Here is a 20,000-nt window from a genome sequence, read left to right on the forward strand (position 1 = left end):
AAGATGAAAGTAGTAGTCCAAATAATCCGAATAATCAATCCTCATCTAAAAAATTCAGAAACGTCAGATACTCTTTTAGCTAACGGCCAATAATTTTCGTTTATTCGCTATCATATCATCAAACGGAAATCCTACGTTGTTTCTTAAGAATTATCCGTCTGTGGAAGACAATACCGCGGAGCTGCTTTTCGGCTGACTATAACGTGGTAACTTTCAAATATAATCTAAATAAATTATTATTTAACCGTTTTCTTAATCAAACCCTATCCAAGTTACGATATTATCGACTATCATTTTTTTCTTACTCACCTTTACTCCTAATAACTTAGATGTAAAGGGTTAATATTTGGGACCATTCTTAAAGAAAATTAACAAGATGTTGGTTTACGTTACATTTAAACTTCTGCATATCAGTACAGTCAGGGAAGCAGAAAGAGAATTCCAAAAATCTAGCTGTCCGAGGGAAGAAACAGAGTAGAAAGATTTCTGGTCTTTAGGGACCTCAACAGTGAAGATTATAATTTTGTTGCTGAGTATGTTTGTCCGGATATGTACATCGAAGGGGGGCACAAGTGCAACGATTTCATCAGAGTTGTTTCACAGTCTACCCAGCAGTAATTGGCTCTTATCCTTGAGTGGCCCTGAGGCATTGATAAGCGGTGACCCTCTAATAAAAACAATATTATTGGCCGAATTTTTATTTAGTATTCATTTTATCAAATTTGTTTTGTTGTTGTTGTTGTTTTTTTTTTTGGGGGGGAGGGGTAGGAACAATGTGCAGTTTATGTCTTGATAATACAACCCATCTTTGTCAGTAAAGAAGAAACCATTTCCGGCTGAGGCGATTCGTATTCTTGTACAGCAAATTCAAAATTCAAACAATATTTGTTCATAAAAAATAATGTCTTTTAAATGTTGCCCATTTTCAGCTTCGCATACTTGTGTACAATCTGACTAAGACATTGGAAAAAGATTTTGTTTTAGAAATACAAAATTCAAACAATCTTTATTTATAAAAAAAATGATATCTTTTAAATGTTGACCATTTTCGGCTTCGCATATTTGTGCTCATTCAAAAACATTATTCATGACAGATTGCAGAATCTCTGGATTATGATTTAACTCCCTTATTGCGTTCCTGATGTCTTCCTTCAATGCTTGCAGAGTTTGGGTTTTGTTAGCATGAATTCTTATTTTAAGATTTTCCCCACAAAAAAGTGTTGTGACTTGGGCTATCTCTGACTTGAAAATGCTGTCGATAAACTCTTTCAGTCAAAACAATTGACCCCTGATTTTGGTAAAACAATTTCGCAACTTGCGTACGTTGTTCAATGCTTTATTTATCCTTAATTAATTTCCAAAATATTATCTGTACAATATCTGAAATAAAGAAAATAATGATCATTAATAGTAAAAGGACAAAGACTTTAAAAAATCTAGTAACATTTTGGACACGATATATATATATATATATATATATATATATATATATGGAAATTTGTTTGCAGCTATATTTGACACTTTGGAACTGACTATACAACAAAGCAAGGCGCTTTTATCCTTTCTTGCTAATTTCATGATAAAGATTTTAAAATACTTTTCTTTTTTTTTCCAAAAGCTCGAAGCTTGATATATATATATATATATATATATATATATATATATATATATATATATATATATATACTAGACTAGCCGTACCCGTTGGGTCAGTATGCTATATTAGCTATGGAATTCATGCATGAGCGTGACACTTGTGACGTAAAGAAAATAGTTTTTTTTTTTTGACATAACAGAAACATTTCTATGAAAGTATAATTAAAATGAAAAATCACGGACGGATCATTCAAATATGAAAAAAAATCCTCCCTATTCGTGTAAAGTTACCTATTTTTTCGAGATATCGCTAAAAAATCGAAAATTAAACATGGTTTTCCTACGAATCGAACGCCGAGGAAAGTGATTTACCAGCAAAAATGCACATCAACCTACCGACAAGAAATATAAGAATGTAATACCAATCTTGGAATTCTTTAACCAAGTTATAGAAACTTAAAATCTAAAAAAAAATAATTAATAAAACCTGAAGCAAAAAAATAAAACTAATATTTAAACGGATTGTGTCAACAAATTCACCGTTCTCAAACAACTATTTTGTATCTAGAAATATAAACAAAAAAAAGAAGAAAGGAAGGAAAAGGGACGGATAGAGAGTAGTAGTAGTAGTAGGATTCTTGGCATTACTACAATTGTTCTTATGTTGGTCAACAGGTTAAAGTTGTTTAGCTGTAAGAAAATAGCGACAGTGTAGTTATAATAACGAATAGTTGCAAAACACCCCACTCTTCCCTTGTTAAATAATAATTTCGAAATAATAACGTTAATATTTCAGTGCACGGGTAAAAATCTGCAAAAGAAGCGATTTGTGTTTATTTGTTTACGTTGTTATGGGTTAATGCTTATGCGTGCATGCGCAACTGGATGTCGTAAACCGGAAAGTGGGTTACATCACTCGTTACAAGATCATTCGAGTTTTATAATTATATAGACATGTGTGTGTGTGTAGTAAGTTATAAAATATATATGGCAATTAAGCTACATAGAATATTCCGCGTTTCATCCACGCTAGGATTCGCCAGGCTTATGCATAAGCCTGATGAATACTAGCGTGGATGAAACGCGGAATATTTTGTGTAGCTTAATTGCCATATATATGTTATAACTTACTACATTGCTCTACCTATGTATTGAGCATTATATGAAGTAGTCATATATATATATATATATATATATATATATATATATATATATATATATGTGTGTGTGTGTGTGTGTGCGTGTGTGTGTGTGTGTTTTATAAACGTTAATACAAAATGCTGTTTAAATTCTTAAGTATACTAAATTATCAAAACTAGTATGTGCCTGAGTTTTAATACTAGGTTTCATACATGCAGACTTAGCACCTGCATAAGACGATCTACTCTAAATAAATAAATAACTAAAAGAATAGTTTATGGAATTTGAATTAAGGCTATTTTTTTCCAATTCAGATTCCATTCAATTAACACTAATATATATATATATATATATATATATATATATATATATATATATATATACATTTGTATATCTATAAAAGTGAGAATGTGTGTGTGAGGACATTTCTCAACCTATATACTCAACGAATTTCTTAGCTACAGACTTGAAATTTGGTATATAGTGTTGGCAGACATGTGGAAAATTTTTTAAACGGTTTTCATTTAGAAAAAAATCTCTACTAAGGTGTCCAATTTGAAAAATTGGTGCTTGGGGGCAATCGGATTTTTATATTTGCGTCAACTGTTTCACGATTGCGCATGCGCGAATTCTTCACGTGACAGCTTCTTTATGCTAAGTATAAGTAGGTTGAAAAACCTTTTTGAAGATGGTGTATAGCTGGTCTAATGGTTATCGTGGGCGACCGAAAAATACAATTGCGAATTACTTAGAACCTCTATCCAGTCATGGCTGACGGAACAAGAGCATGCTACCCCCGTTAAGTAAATAAACGGTTCAATTCGAAATTATGTGCAAATTCCCGAGTTCGACAGAAACATTCGTTCGATAAGATACAGCTAAAGAAAGTCGGAGGTTACATCGACCGAGACGTTGTGAAAATCACACTCAAGATGAGAACAGTAGTCGGATGAATCCAAATAATACGAATAAAAAGTTTATGTTGAACACAATCCACTAAAATTATATATATGCACACACACACACACACACACACACACACACACACACACACACACACACACACACACACATATATATATATAAATATATATATATATATATATATATATATATATATATATATATATATATATATATATATATATATATATATACCCAACGCTCTATGATAAAAGTCCATGCATCTTTACGAGTATATTATTAAATATAAATCCATCCGGTCACACAAGTATGAACCTATTTTGCACTTTAATGTTTATTTAAAAAAAAATCATTTTTAATCGTTAATAAAATATAGTAACGCCTTATGTTTGCTTTTTATAGATATTTGACGCGAGATCCTGGAACGGTAATCATGACAACACATCTTCGATGATTGAACATTGATGTATCATCTCAGCTAGAAAACATCGAAGTTCACCGTTTTATTTAACCCATTCACATTCATAGTCAAACAGAAAGAGAATCACGTTGATTGTGTGGCGCGTGACCCCCACCCCCAAACCAACACATCTACTTGAAACGCACTTAATTTAGAATGCTCTTGTCTATTTATGTTTCATGAACTTTAAAACTTCTCCACAGTCGTTGGTCTTTCAAGGTATATTTTACATCTTTGTAAAATTGTTGATATGAATACATTTTGTGCATTAATGCGTGTTTTCTCGCTCTCTTTAAAAAAATTCTCATTGTTGACTTAGCACTTGCTGTGAAAACTTACTTACTTTTAAGTGATAAATTAAGCAAATTCAACCAAACAGAGAAAAAAAGGGCAAGCAACTAGAACCATTTGTTTTTTTTTAGCGTTCGTCGGAATCACTCTGTGATTCAACCGCTACAAAAGTATTTATTTAAACTGAATTATAATTCTCGGTAACTAGTGTTTTTTTTTGTTTTTTTTAATGACCGCTTATGTCAACAGAAATTTTCGTGACAGGAAACAGATTTCTTCTTTATCAATATCCAGAAACAAGTGTGTGTGTGTGTCTGTATTAAATTGATGCCAAAATAACCTTTCCTAACAATGCTCTTTCTTTCTTGCTCTTTCTTCTTCTTCTTCTTCATCATCATCATCATCATCATCATCATCATCATCATCATCATCATCATCATCAAAACCATTGCCACCACCATAATCATCATCATCATCATCATCATCATCATCATCATCATCATCATCATCAAAACCATTGCCACCACCATCATCATCATCATCATCATCATCATCATCATCATCATCATCCTTATCATCGCCATCATCACCACTAACATTATCACTGTCATCATCATCATCACCGTCGTCGTCGTCGTCGTCATCATTATCAGTGTTACATCCAACGCCGCTCTCACAGTACTCTTTCTGTTAAATTGTTGACATAAATATATTTTGTGTGTTAATACACGGTTTTTTTTTTTTTTTTTTTTGCTTCCATTCCAAAATGAATCAGCATTTGTTGTGAAAACGTACTTACTTTTGAGAGTGATGAAGAAAGCTAATCCAAACGAGGCAGAAAAGAAAGAGCGTCAACAATAAGTAACATTAGTTTTTTTAGCGTTCGGAATCACTTTGTGATTCAATCGCCACAAAAGTATTTATTTAAACTGAATTATTATTCTTGTTACCGCAGACATTTTACGGAAACACAGTCCCTAACCTCTCACAGGAGGATAATCAAATCTAATGACTACGAGAAAATACATTTCGTCGCTACAAACTCTTAAGAAGCTGTTTATTCATATTATTTGGACTATTTGGACTACTGCTCTCATCACGAGTGTTATTCACACAACGTTTCGGTCGATGTAACCTCCGATATTCTTCACGTGTATCTTTCCTTTAATCAGCAAACTGGTACGAAGGTCTTCCAAAAGTAAAGCCTCCTATTTTTTTATTCAAAGACTAAAGCTACTAGAAGAGCTACGGAGACGAGAGTAGTACTATTAAAACGAGCGACCTTTTGTGCCCCAGAATTTATTTTTCTACAAAGTCACTACATTCTTAATACACACTTGTCAGCCTAATTTTTATGCCTTCGTTGGAAATGTCCGGAGCTCATGTTATCTCTCATATCACTGTCAACATTCTGAAATCGGCGAACTCATCTTTGAACTGTGCTGACATCAACGGCATCGGCTTTGCAAACTTACTTGCGTTTAGAAGTGACGAAGGAAGTGAATTCAAACGGAACGGAGAAAGAAAGGGGTAAGCAATTAATACCATTAGCTTTTTAGCGTTCGTCGAAATAACTTTGCGATTCAAGCGCCACAGTTGTTCCATTAGAAAATATTTTATCACATCCCTCTGTCTGCTCTACAAATACTTTAATGGTGAATGCTCTGACGAACTACAAGCACCTGTACCTCCTCGACATGACTATCCCGACAAACCCAGCAAGCAACAAAGTCCCACACCTTTACAGTAGATATCCCTAGGTGTAAGAAGAAAGCCTTTTACTCCAATAGTTTCTTCCCTCAGAACTGTATGTCTTTGGAACCCCCTTCCGGGATTCTGCTTTCCCAACTGTACTTCAAAGTGGCACTGTGCCTTGTTTGGGGTGAAAATTGATGAAAAAAGCAAAAAAACAAAAACAAAAAAAAAACATGGAATATCTTTTTGACAATCTGTCCGTATACACGCACCACCTCGACAGACGCGCGAACAGTTTCATTTGGCATCATCGTTAAAATACATTTACTATAAACTCAACACTTATCAAGGCTACGAACTACTCGAGGATACGATAAGTTATAAATTCGAATGATTATCAACCGGTAGGTTAAGAAGTGTCAGGAGGTCGACGAGACAACCGTTTATTGATCAGTAGTTATGAACAATGAGTAGAATTTGATTAAGAGGACGACTCAACAAGAATTTATTTACATTGGACTTGAAAAGGACCTAGCTAGAAAGAAGCCCAACTGTATAGCGTTCCACGAGCAGTTCTAGGTAATAAATTTTGTTCACCGAATTTGCGTTTAGTTTTAGGCATATGTAGAGATGTTGCAGGGAGGTTTGTTGCAGTGAGTGTTTGTTGTAGGGAGGACAACAGATTGAAGCTCAGTCGAGCACGTTCCATTAAGATAACGAGAGAGTAGAGGTAGATTCCAAACGTCTATTCGGTGAGAAAGAGATTCGAAGGGAGGGGGGGGGGTAAAAGTCATCTCATACGAGATTTCAAAGCCATAGAGATGTTGCAGGGAGGTTTGCTAGAGGGAGTTTTTGTTGTAGGAAGGACAACGGATTGAAGCTCAGTCGAGCACGTTCCATGAAGATAACGAAGGAAGAGGGATAGATTCCAAACGTCTTTTCTGTGAGAAAGGGGTTCGAAAGACGGTGGGGGTGGGGGTAAAAGACGTCGCCTACGAGATTTCAAAGCCGGTTTTGAACCTTGTAGGTCAGGAAAAGGGTGCTTAACGAATCTCCCCTCGAGAAGTGGCAACAAGACTCCAACTTATAACGTATCTGGCTTTAATACAGGTAGAGAACAGTGTAATACCTTCCGCGGCGGTAAAATAATCCAACCATTTTTTCTCAGTAACCTCGAGAGGAGATTTAATGTAAGTCTTCCATTACAGGCCAGAATTAAAGTTCTGAGTGACGTGTGCGAAATGAGTGTATCGGGTAGCAAAAGATGTAAGAGTGACCACGAATTAGTAGGAGGAAGTTCCGAGATTCGTATCGGTCAAATGGTGCACTTGTATGGAGTAAACGTAGCAGGGTATATTGATGCCACGAGACTGAAACAAGCGAATTCACGCGTAGCCGTGACTGACTCCGACGATAGACCGGGAGAATGCTAAAGCTTAAACCTAATCAGAACGTCTTAGAAACACGAATACTGGTTTGGTGAAATTGATTTGATGAAATTGATTTGATGAAATTGGTTTGCTGAAATTGATTCTGATATCAACAAGCTACAGGAAAACAAAGCACAAAACGATTAAATAAAAATCAGGTAATGCATATTTCTATCTATCTATCTATCTATCTATCTATCTATATATCTATCTATCTATTTATATCTATCTATCTATCTATCTAAATAGATAGATAACCCTATCTATCTATCTATCTATCTATCTATTTATCTATCTATCCATCCATCCATCCATCCATCTATCTATCTATCTATCTATCTATCTATCTATCTATCTATCTAAATAGATAGATAAATCTATCTATCTATCTATCTATTTAGATCTATCTATCTATCTATCTATCTATTTAGATAAACCTATCTATCTATCTATCTATTTATCTATCTATCGATCTATCTATCTACCTATCTATCTATTTAGATAAATAAATCTATCTATCTATTTAGATCTCTCTATCTATCTATTTAGATAGATAAACCTATATGTCTATATATTTATCTATCTATCTATCCATCTATCTATTTATCTATCTATTTAGATAAATAAATCTATCTATCTATTTCTCTATCTACTATAATCGGATTTACTCTACTCTACTACCATATAAATAGAACTTTCTCTCTCTCTCTCTCTCTCTCTGTTAGAGGGAATTATCTCTCTATAGACTCGAAAAGCTAGGCCGAGTCTTTTAGAATTTCCCCACAAAAGTACTTCATGTGTTTGGGAGTGTTTTCACATAGAGTTTATATCCAACTGGCCCCGAGAAGTACCGAAAATCGTTAATCGAAAAAATCCAATTGAAAAAGGAAGTCCAATTTTGACTAAAGTTAACACTTTTATACAACCTAACATCATAAGTGCACTAGAGAAGTTTTATCGCCGTATAAGCAGAAAGGCCAAACCTATAAAAACAACTGTAGATTCTTTTATAAGATAGGGGGCGCGTTCGAAATGAATGTTTCTGCTAGGAGCACAACTGAACCGTTGATTTTTTAAAATTTATTAAAGTCATAGCTTTTGTACGTTATTCAAGTGATTATGTAAAACTAATTTCATAAAATAAACAGTTGGTTCTTTGATATGACAGGGGCGCGATCGAAATGAATGTTTCTGTTTAGAGCAGAACTGAACTATGATACTTGACTTTTGCATTTTAAACTTTAAGTAAAGCTATTATTTACAGATAATTTTAGATAATGAACAGTAGATTCTCTACAGTGCAATGTAGATTACAATGCATTGTGGACTTAGTAACTACGATGAGGCATGTGCTGCTCCCTCACGGAACACTGCAGTGGAGGGGTTCCCAAACTAGAACAGACAATCAATCGATTTGATTGAAAAAGTGGGCGATTTCATCGATTTTGATGACGTCATGAAACAATTGTTTATCCTCATTGAATCCAGGACAACATCGGGTTTGTCATACAGAGAAAATATTAAAAGACGAAATGCCTTCATTTTTGGTAGTTTTAATTGAACTTCAACCTGATCATTTGGATTTTAACATTATGGAAAGGAAAATACTTCTGCTTTCTGAAATTATCAAAGAATGAAACGGAATTATTTTCGTAAAGAATTGCTGCCGATTTTCTTTGAATGCATTACCGGAAACTTTTGTTTTTTACCTACACCATACAAATCTTCTAACAATACGAACTTAATTATACCATCATGCCCCTTTAAGAATTAGTCTTGCATTTGGATACTAATTATCATATCGTTTTTTACTTTCAACAATCATTCCTTTCTCTGTGTCCTTTACGGGCATTTCATATTAAACATGAAAGTATTAATTTTCTCCGTAGTGCTATTTAGCAAAATAATTTAGAACAAATATTAGTATTTTGCTAGGATTTCTCATGGGTTAAGGATTCTAATTTAAACATCGTATTCTTTAGTTCAAACCATAAACTTTTACTTTGAAAAGTGATTCTTTTCAAATGGAATTTGAACATATAAGATTTTATTTATCGAGATTCAATATTCACTTGGATGGTTCTCAATACGTGGGTAGAGCTAAGTAGTAAGTTATAAAAACACATATGGCAATTAAGGTACACTGAAATTTCCGCGTTTCAACATTAATATCTCGTCTGGATTTCAAAATGAATCTCCAAATCAGAAAATGTGTTTCGTCGTCTACGATTCATCAGAGTGGCTGAATAAATCAATCAATCTATCAATCAATGTATGTATGTATGTATGTATGTATGTATGTATGTATGTATGTATGTATGTAGATATATAAATATTTCCCCAAACCTCTGGCCTTGACGAAGAGAAGACTAAAACTCGCTATGATTTCAACGGATATGAAATAAGTGCAAGGGAGACTTGATTCCAAATATTTCTCATATGTTGTATCTCCCCTTTTTGGTTTTCATACATGAAGTAAATTTCACTGTGTATAAGAAATATTTGATACAGGGGATATTCATAATCGTACCCTTTTTCCAAAAAAGAAAGGGTAGGTATAACGTATAAAAAATATTTGGAATCAAATCTCCCCTTCAGATCATTTGAAACCATAGCAGCAAGTTATAGTCTCCCCTCCATCGAGGTCGGAGTTGTTGGAGAAATATCAGATGTTTTGTAATGCAAAACTGGGAAACCAAATGACTACAATTGAAATATTAGTAAAAGTTGCTGCATCTCCCCCCCCAATCCTTTAATTTAAAATTACCATTATTATAGGTTTTCGAGGGTGTCGAAAACGAAAACAAGTTCAAATTCAAAGAAACAAGTAATTTCAATGATATGAATGAATTACGGCCTTAAAAAGTTGAAGAGCACTTTTTTGCATTAGTTTAACGCAAAATACCCCCACCCAACATTATAGCCATGGTGGCCATATAGTGGTTGCTAATTTTATGCCAAATTAATATAGAAAAGTAATCCCCCACTTGTTTAAACAATAACATGCGACCTTAAATGCAAATGTCACATAGCCCACTGTACAATTCAGGTCATTAATTTTCCAACAAACCTTCATTTGTTAATTTCTGATCAATAGGGAATGTGGAACTTATTAAATTGACAATATATATATATATATATATATATATATATATATATATATATATATATATATATATATATATGTATATATATATAGTAGTGTGTAAAAGTTAAGGAATGTTCGATCATTTTTATTGAGTGGCTTCTAACTTTATCAATGAAAAGGGGAAAAAAATTTTGGTGAATTTTCCAATTTTTAATAATGGTAGTTAAATGAAAATAAGTATTTATTTTTGATTTTGAATACATATTAGTTTTTTTTTACATATAAATAATTTTAATTAAATTTCAGGCGTCCAAAAGTTAAAGAACGGGGAAAATTAATACAAATTTTTAGCAATTTTAATAACAACGTAACAAAATGTCGACTCCGAATATTTGAAAAAAATCTATCTATACAAAAAAAACCCCATCTTATTTGTGACAATTATGATGAAAAAAAAAGGATAATTGCTAAAATATTGAATATGTCTTAAAGCGTTGTTTTTCGGGTCATAGAAAATAATAAAAAAAGTTTACCAAAGACTGAAAAGAAAAAAATCGGGCCGACCCCGAATAACAACTAAGAGGGAGGATAGAAATATCACTCGATCATCTCGTTCTGATCGCTTTAAAACTGTGGCTTCGATATCCCGGGATTTTACACCCGAAACTGGACAAAGAATTTCCAGACAAACGATCTCACGAAGATTAAACGAAGTTGGATTATTTTTAAGGAGTCCATACTCAAAGCCTTTAATTTCTATTAAAAATAAAAAGGCCAAATTGTTATTCACCGAAAAACATTTGTTTTGGAAAGAAAAAAATGTGAAAGTTTCATTTTAGTGATGAATCTAAATTCACTCTTTTCGGATCAGACAAACGTCCACATGTCAGAGAAAAAAAGTCAAGAAAGACTGTCCCCTAATGCGTTAAAAGTACAGTCAAATTTGAAAGGGGTAGTATAATGGTATGGGGCATGATATCTTCAAAAGGATCTGGCCCCTTTGCGAGGATTCATGGAAAAGTAAATGGCCGAATGTACAGAGAATTGATTAGAGAACGTGTGGTTCCTTATCTTTCTGATTCTGATATCTTTATGCGAGACAGCGCACCGTACCATAAAGAAAAAAATAGTTTTAGAAGAGCTAAATAGATTCAATATTTGCGTTATAGATTGGCCAGCTCAGAGACCCGAACTTAAGCCAATTGAAAATGTTTGGAAAATTATTGGTGATACGATCACAGACCCCCCCCCAAATCTTGATGATTTATGTGAATGTATGAGAAAATCCTGGAATATTATCTCCCCTATAACATGTGAACGATAGTTCTGTCTTGCAGCAAAAGATGCCATAGTGTGATTGAAAACAAGGAGGGGGGTCGTCACTAAATACTGAAAGGATTCTTTGTTTTTTTTTTCATTAATAATTTCTCCCGTTCCTTAACTTTTGGACACTAGCAATTTAATTAAATTTGTTTATATGTAAAAAAATAATATGTATTCCAAATCAAAAATATTTTTTTTTATTCAACTACCATTATTAAACATTGGAAAATTCACCAATAATTTTTCTTCCCTTTTTCATAGAGTTAGAAGCAATGTAAAAGAAAATGATCGACCGTTCCTCAACTTTTGGACGCTACTGCATATATATTCACGTGGAAAAATTGAATATTGAAATGTTCGTATCTATGCAACCAAACTACATTAAAATTTACAGACTTTTGAAGATTATAATACTATTTTATGGTTAAAATGTAATGATAATTGGTAAAAAGGAATATATATTTTCAAACTAATAATATATGACCAAATTTGCCTACATTTGTATATATAGTGTACTCGTAAGCCAGCTTTAGTTTTGCGGCTTCTGTTGTCGCCACTGTAGCCTTGCCAGATGACTTACTTGTGTATATATATATATACATATATATACACGTATATATATATACACATATATATACACACACATATATATACATACATATATATATAATTATATTCAGAATTCACTTACTAGTGGTCCAATTTATTTCAATACTTAATATATATATATATTCTTACTTATGTATAAAGCTATTGCCCTATCCATCTATCTGTATATCTATCTAATTTCTATTGAAATATCTATCATCATCTATATATCTATGCAGCTATCTATGCACTATTATCCATCTACGTACTTGTACCTTCCTATCTATCTATCTATCTATCTATCTATCTATTTATCTGACTATGTATCTGCTTCTCAATTTACCTATCTATCTATCTATCTATCTATCTATCTATCTATCTATCTATCTATCTATTCATGCGTCCGAAGTTCATTTACCTATTTCTATTCGAATCTCTATTTTCGATTACGTCCAAGGATCTCTTTAAAAACGGCCCTTAATGACTTCCAGTTCATGTGATTCGTATGACGTGCTTATGCATGCACGTGCATTTGCAAACATATGTGTCGGTGCATGTAAACGTGCACGGATCTTCTATATAGGGAATTGCGAGGAGGAATGTATTTGTGCGGCCAGAAATGTACACGGCGTTGTACCTGTATGCAGAGAGGCACACGAGCGTGCGTGTCGCCCATAACGCGACGGGTGTTTGAGCCTCGCGGGTTTCAATCGCAAGACAATGGCAAATTGATGAGGATGCAAGTGAAATGACTTTTACTTTCATTAAAACTCAATTTTACTTTTGCTTATTTTTTTTTTAAACTCTTACGTTCGTCCTGCCTCTTCCCATCACAGATCTGCACATCTTGATTAAGATGGCACTTCGGCTCACCACCCCGGCATTCACACCCACGGGCAGAGCAGACGCATATGGCCACTTGCACATTTCGTATTTAAAAAAAAAAAAAAAATCGAAACCAAAATAAAAATAAATTAAAAATAAAATAAACTTTTCTTTTTAGACATAAAATGGAAAATACGATGTCCTAATTGGAAGATTCCAGGCGGTGTTTTAAAAAATTGGTAGCAGTATTGACCCGGCGTTGCCCTTGATCTGTGATACTGCCCGTTATGATATCGATATTACTTGTGATGTTGCCCAAGCCCTATGATATTGCTCATTGTGATCTTGGTATTACCTACGACTTAGCCCGTGCCCTGTGATATTGCTCATTGTGATCTTGGTATTACCTACGACTTAGCCCGTGCCCTGTGATATTGCTCATTGTGATCTTTGTATTACCCACGACTTAGCCCGTGCCCTGTGATATTGCTCATTGTGATCTTTGTATTACCTACGACTTAGCCCGTGCCCTGAGATATTGCTCATTGTGATCTTGGTATTACCTACGACTTAGCCCGTGCCCTGTGATATTGCTCATTGTGATCTTGGTATTACCTACGACTTAGCCCGTGCCCTGTGATATTGCTCATTGTGATCTTTGTATTATCTACGACTTAGCCCGTGCCCTGTGATATTGCTCATTGTGATCTTGGTATTTCCTACGACTTAGCCCGTGCCTGTCATATTGCTTGTGCTTTTGCCCATACCCGTGATATTGCCGTTGGAATCTTCATATTTTTACTTTTCATGTGATATTGCTCGCTGTCATTTTATATTTCCTGTAATGTTGCCCATTCTCTGTGATATTACCTTTTGTGACCTTGATATTGTTCGTGACTTTTGCTTGTGCCTTGTGATATAGCCCATTGTGACTTTCATATTGCCTGGAAGATTGCCCGTGACCCACGTATTGATCGATTTTGTCTGTGCTCTGCGATATTATCCGTTGTATTGTTGATATTGCCTCTGATCATGCAGCTGTCCTATAGTTATGCTAATTATGATCTTTATTTTGCCTGTGATATTGCCCGTGCTCTGTAAATGTGCTTGTTGTAATAGTAATGCATGTGATATTTCATGTGCCATGTGGTATTACCAATTATTATCTTGATATTTCCTGTAATATTGCCCGCGCTCTGTGATATTGCCCGATGTTATGCGTATATTGCTTCTGCTGTTGACCGCATCATGTGATATTTTCCGATGTGAGATCTTGATATTGCCTGTGATGCTATATGTTGTGACGTGCATATTGCCTGTGCGTTTAACGTTCCCTGTGATATTTTACGATATCATGTTAATATTGCCGCTAATCGTGCTCTGTGATATTGTCGGTGTAATTATACATTGCCTTTAACTTTGCCAAGACATCGTATTATTTATTGATGTTATTTTGTGATAGGATGTTGCTTGTGCCATGCGATGTTGTTTGTTGTGATCTTGATATATGCGGTTGTGATCTGATATTGCCGGTAGTGTGACAAGTACCCTGTGACGTTGTGAAGTTGGTTGTTGTGATCTTGATATTTTCTACGACTTTGTACGCACTATTTGCTATTGTCTATTGTGAGCTTGGTATTCTCTGTTGTGCACTATTGTGTTTTCACATATATCTAATTAATCTGTAATTGAATTCAGCATATATCACTTAAAAATGTGCTGTTGTATTTTTTATATAGACATGATCTATCTAGAATACTAATCACTTTTGGATTAAGTATATGCCACTTATCAGGTGTAATGGGTAATAATACTATATTGTTACTCATATCTGAGCTATCTAGCGTAGTTAGCAGTTTCGTATTTAGTATATGCCAGTTACGTCCTCTATCTAAGGTATGGGATACTTTAGGAGAGAATAGAAAACTTTACAAAAACGTGCGCTAACTAGAGTATTAAACATTATCATAATCAGTATACATATGATTTACCGAGTTTAAAATTATATTATTAAACACAGCCGTTCTATCAAGGTGTCAACACTTTTCTATTCAATGTGTACCATACATCAAATATAATTCTGTATTATTATTATTATTATTATTATTATTATTATTATTATTATTATTATTATTATTATTATTATTATATTATTGTTTGTAGCAACGTTGAAAGTTTTGTCTTAATAGGCAACACTATAATCAGACACAAGTTTAAGGGTTTGTAATAGAGAAACGCCGTTTCTTATGTTCCCTTTTTTTCTTATTAATGAGTAAAAATATATGATGGTTAGGAGAATGCTATTGCTGAAAATTGATAAAAAAGTTAAATAACACTTATGAATTCGGTTTATTACATTCTTGAGGAGCCCGAATTTCACGGCAATTTTCTTTCCAAACTACTACATAATAACATTAGAAACATAGCTCTGAGTGACAAGTGACGACGACCCCTAGACTAATTCTGTTTCAGCTGGCCCCAACAAGGATAAATATTAACCACTAGTATCTGCCTAGTGGTGGGACGATTAATCGGAATCAGAATCGGGAATTGTAAAAATCAGAAAATTTTGGGGTATCAGAATCAGTATCGGAATCGGAAAAAATTTGTATTTATGTTCTAATGCCAAAACGAGTCTTTTAATATCTCTTTTTTATTTGATTTTGTTTGAAAAAAAATCTTCTACAACTGGTAGTAATTATAAAAAGAATAAATATTTCCTGATTTTGATCTTCCAGTCAAACTGAAATCTATAGATCACATCCACGAGTGTATTTTGACGTTTGAGCAAAATATCTGCATACTAAACATTTGTTTTTACGGTAATCAAATAAAAATAACAACTTTATTGTAAATATTTAAAGATTTATAAAGGATCGAAATCGGTAATTGTATCGGAATCGGGAATTTAGTAAGGAATCGGTAATTGTATCGGAACCGTCCCATCACTATATATATATATATATATATATATATATATATATATATATATATATATATATATATATAGGGTGTCCTAATAAAATGTATACACTTTTTTTTAAATGATCATAAAACAAATACTAATTATGAGAAAGAAACGTTTCATACATCAAAATACTGTGAACAAATATGGAATCCAGTTAATTATCGAAAATATTCAAATTATTGACCATTGTGATCCATGAACAAGTGACAACGTTCACTGATTGAATCGAAAACGTTCCTGCTCAGTTTAATTTGTATATTGACATATCTTCTTTCAATGGTTGCTTTCAACTCATTCATTGTAGGTCATTTTGTGGTGTGAATCCTGTGTTTAACATGCCCCCAAACATCGCCCCTAAAAAAAGAAAAATAAAGGGGGGGGGCTCAAATTCGGTGACAAAACTCGATACTTCCTCTTCGCCCTAACTATCAGTTTCGCAGCTGACTATTAAGATATGCTCTTACGTCATGGTGATAGTGGTAAGGGCTCCATCCTGCTGGAAGTGCCATTCTTTATTCCTAAACATCTCTTTGGAACGTGGCAAAGCGTATTCATGTAGCAAGTTGAGGTATCTAGTAAAGAGTGTATACATTTTATTGCGACATCCTATATATATATATATATATATATATATATATATATATATATATATATATATTTATATATTCTAGTGTTAAATATTTATTCTTTTCTGTTATTATATATTATATATTATCTGCAAACATACCCAACACACCCCTCGCCAACCCCTCCCGTATTTATCACATACCTTAATATCATCTAAATTATTTCCTTAAATAGATGTCGCATGGATATCATGCCTCCATTCCCTCTTCTTGATGGTATCAAGATCATATAAAATCTTCCCAAATTATGAGTTTTCCTTTATTATATCGACAAATAAATATATGTATAGCAATATATGGCTCTGTTTTGTCTATAATGCTGTTATATATATATATATATATATATATTTATTTATTTATCTATATATACTTACAAGCATAAAGAAATGTTTACTAACAATAATATACCTTATCGCAATTAATCAAGTTCCATAAAAACGAATTTCACTACAGAGCATACATATTGTTAGTTATCATTCCAAGTCAAATAAATACATCTTCTAACTAACAAAGTAACTCTATCTATCTATCTATCTATCTATCTATCTATCTATCTATCTATCTATCTATCTATTCATCCATCCATCCATCTAACTATGTGCTGTTCGTAGGAAGTAATCCCAGCGAAGTACTCGATTGTAAAGATTAAAATCCTACATGATATTTATTTTAATAACTTTAAAGTAAAATCGCTCGTGTATGAGGTGACAATCATAAACCAAGCCTGCTAGAAACATACATCGAGATGACCACGTCACATTTAACCAACAACTAGAGAGAGGGCAAGAATAAAGACTGCTTTGGCAGGCCGAGTGAAGAAATTAAAACACGAAGAAATACCATTCCCCATTAAATGGAAAGAGAAAACCTTCGTGTCACCTAGCTTTAATGCAGAGCAGCCGTTAGAACGCGGTGAAATATCATATCATGAGGATTATAAACGACTTTTATAAGACTTGTTTAAATATTCAAAGTGAATGCCTAAAGGCGTGCATACCCAGAAAAATATCACCCCTAATCAATTGAGGAAATCAGACGGTAGATTCAGAAATGACATATTTTTTAAATATAAAAAAATTACCAGGGTTTTTAAAATAGCTTATAGTAGAAATGTAGATAAAATGTAGAAGTGATCGATAAAATTTAGCAAACGAGTATAATTTATTAAAAAAAATAAGTTTAAAGTATCACAATTTAAATACACTGAAATTTCCTTAACAGAATTTAAATTTAATACTTTCGAGAAAACATCAACACTTTTATAATTATAATAAAATCTATATAGGTTGAGAAACTTTAAAATAAAATTAAGAACAAAATTTGAACTGAAAATTCTTATTTAAAAGAAAAAAAGATAATATAAAATTATGAATAGTTTTTAAAATAAAATTTTATCAGAATTTTATCAAAACATTCATGTGATGATAATAATAATAATAATAATAATAATAATAATAATAATAATAATAATAATAATAAAAGTAACCAATAAATAAACAAATAAATAAATAAATTGCAAGCTAAATAAAAAGAACAAATATAAAACAGAGACTGAAGAGCGTTGGATATTTTTCGACGATAAACTTCCCCCCTATATTGGGTTTGAAACCGACGGAACCGATGTTTTCTGAACTTCTGTAAAATTGTTAATTTACACACACATACATATATATATATATGTGTGTGTGTGTGGTCGACTTATATGTGTGTATGTGCGTGTATGTGCGTGTGTGTGCGTATGTGTGTGTGTGTGTGTGTGTGTGTGGTCGACTTATAATTAAGCCGATGCTAAATCTCTTTATCTAACTAGATCTCATTACGTTATAGGCAGTCCTTGTAACTAATTGACTTATCTTCTATTTTAAATAGTATTTCATTCATTTCCGAATATATCCATTTATGTTCGCAACACAGAAGAACTGAACTATTATGTTTATATTAGTTCTCCAATTTAATAAACGTCATCTTAATACGTTGGCGTGTACGCAGACCAATTATACCTTGTTAGATAATGATTAGAAATTAGATTTCAAGCCGGATAATTGAAATATACTGCAATAAATTGAACATAGATATGATTTCCCTTAAAAAAACGCCACATTTCATATAATCGTATGCAATTATTTGCTATTACATTGAGAACACGTGCACATTCCTACTCGCAGCCAGCTAGGTGCACTTTTGTTTTAAGATGCAGAATGGTGTGTTGGCATTTGCGCATATCTAGATCCATTAAAGGGATAGGAAACTGCAGGGTCCTATCGTAAGCTATGGCACAGAACGCGATAAAACGTTATGAAAATGTAAATGACGCATTAAAATCATGGCGTATCTTTCTCTCTCTGTCTTTCTCTCTCTCTCGCTCTCTCTATCCTCTCACTATATCTCTCCCTCTCTCACATGTGCTCTCCCAAATATGATCTTTCCTTGCCATATTTTACTCCATTTCCCCACCACCCTTTCTCTCTATATACACTCACAGGCGCATATATATATATATATATATATATATATATATATATATATATATATATATATATATATATACTAGCATATCAGCCCGGCGTTGCCCAGGTGTTTGGAGGTGTATGTTGGGCAAAAAAAAAAAAAGCGGTCAAGTTTTTCAAATTTGAACCATATTATGACCCCTTAATGTTTACTGTTTTGAGCTCAAATCAATTTATTAAGTTAGATTCATATCCAAGGTACCTATATCTAAAATTCCAAGTATTTAGACTCCAAACTGTCGGGGGAGTTTGGTAGAGTTCTCAAAGGTCAAACCGTTGAAATTTGACCCCTTAACAGCAAAATTTCTGGCCGAAAACGGATTACGAAGATTTTCCCAAATCTCAGTACCCTGTATATCAAATTTCGATTCTGTAGACTGAAAATCGATAGAGTTATTGCGTAGGAAAATGTACACAGACACATACATACAGACACGTTCACTTATATATATATATATATATATATATATATATATATATATATATATATATATATATATATACTGTATTTCATAGTGGTAGTAGGAAAGCAGGCTCGA

This window comes from Euprymna scolopes, chromosome 32 (genome assembly GCF_053919585.1).
Source record: "Euprymna scolopes isolate OS-2025 chromosome 32, ASM5391958v1, whole genome shotgun sequence".
Classification (NCBI taxonomy): Eukaryota; Metazoa; Mollusca; class Cephalopoda; order Sepiida; family Sepiolidae; genus Euprymna; species Euprymna scolopes.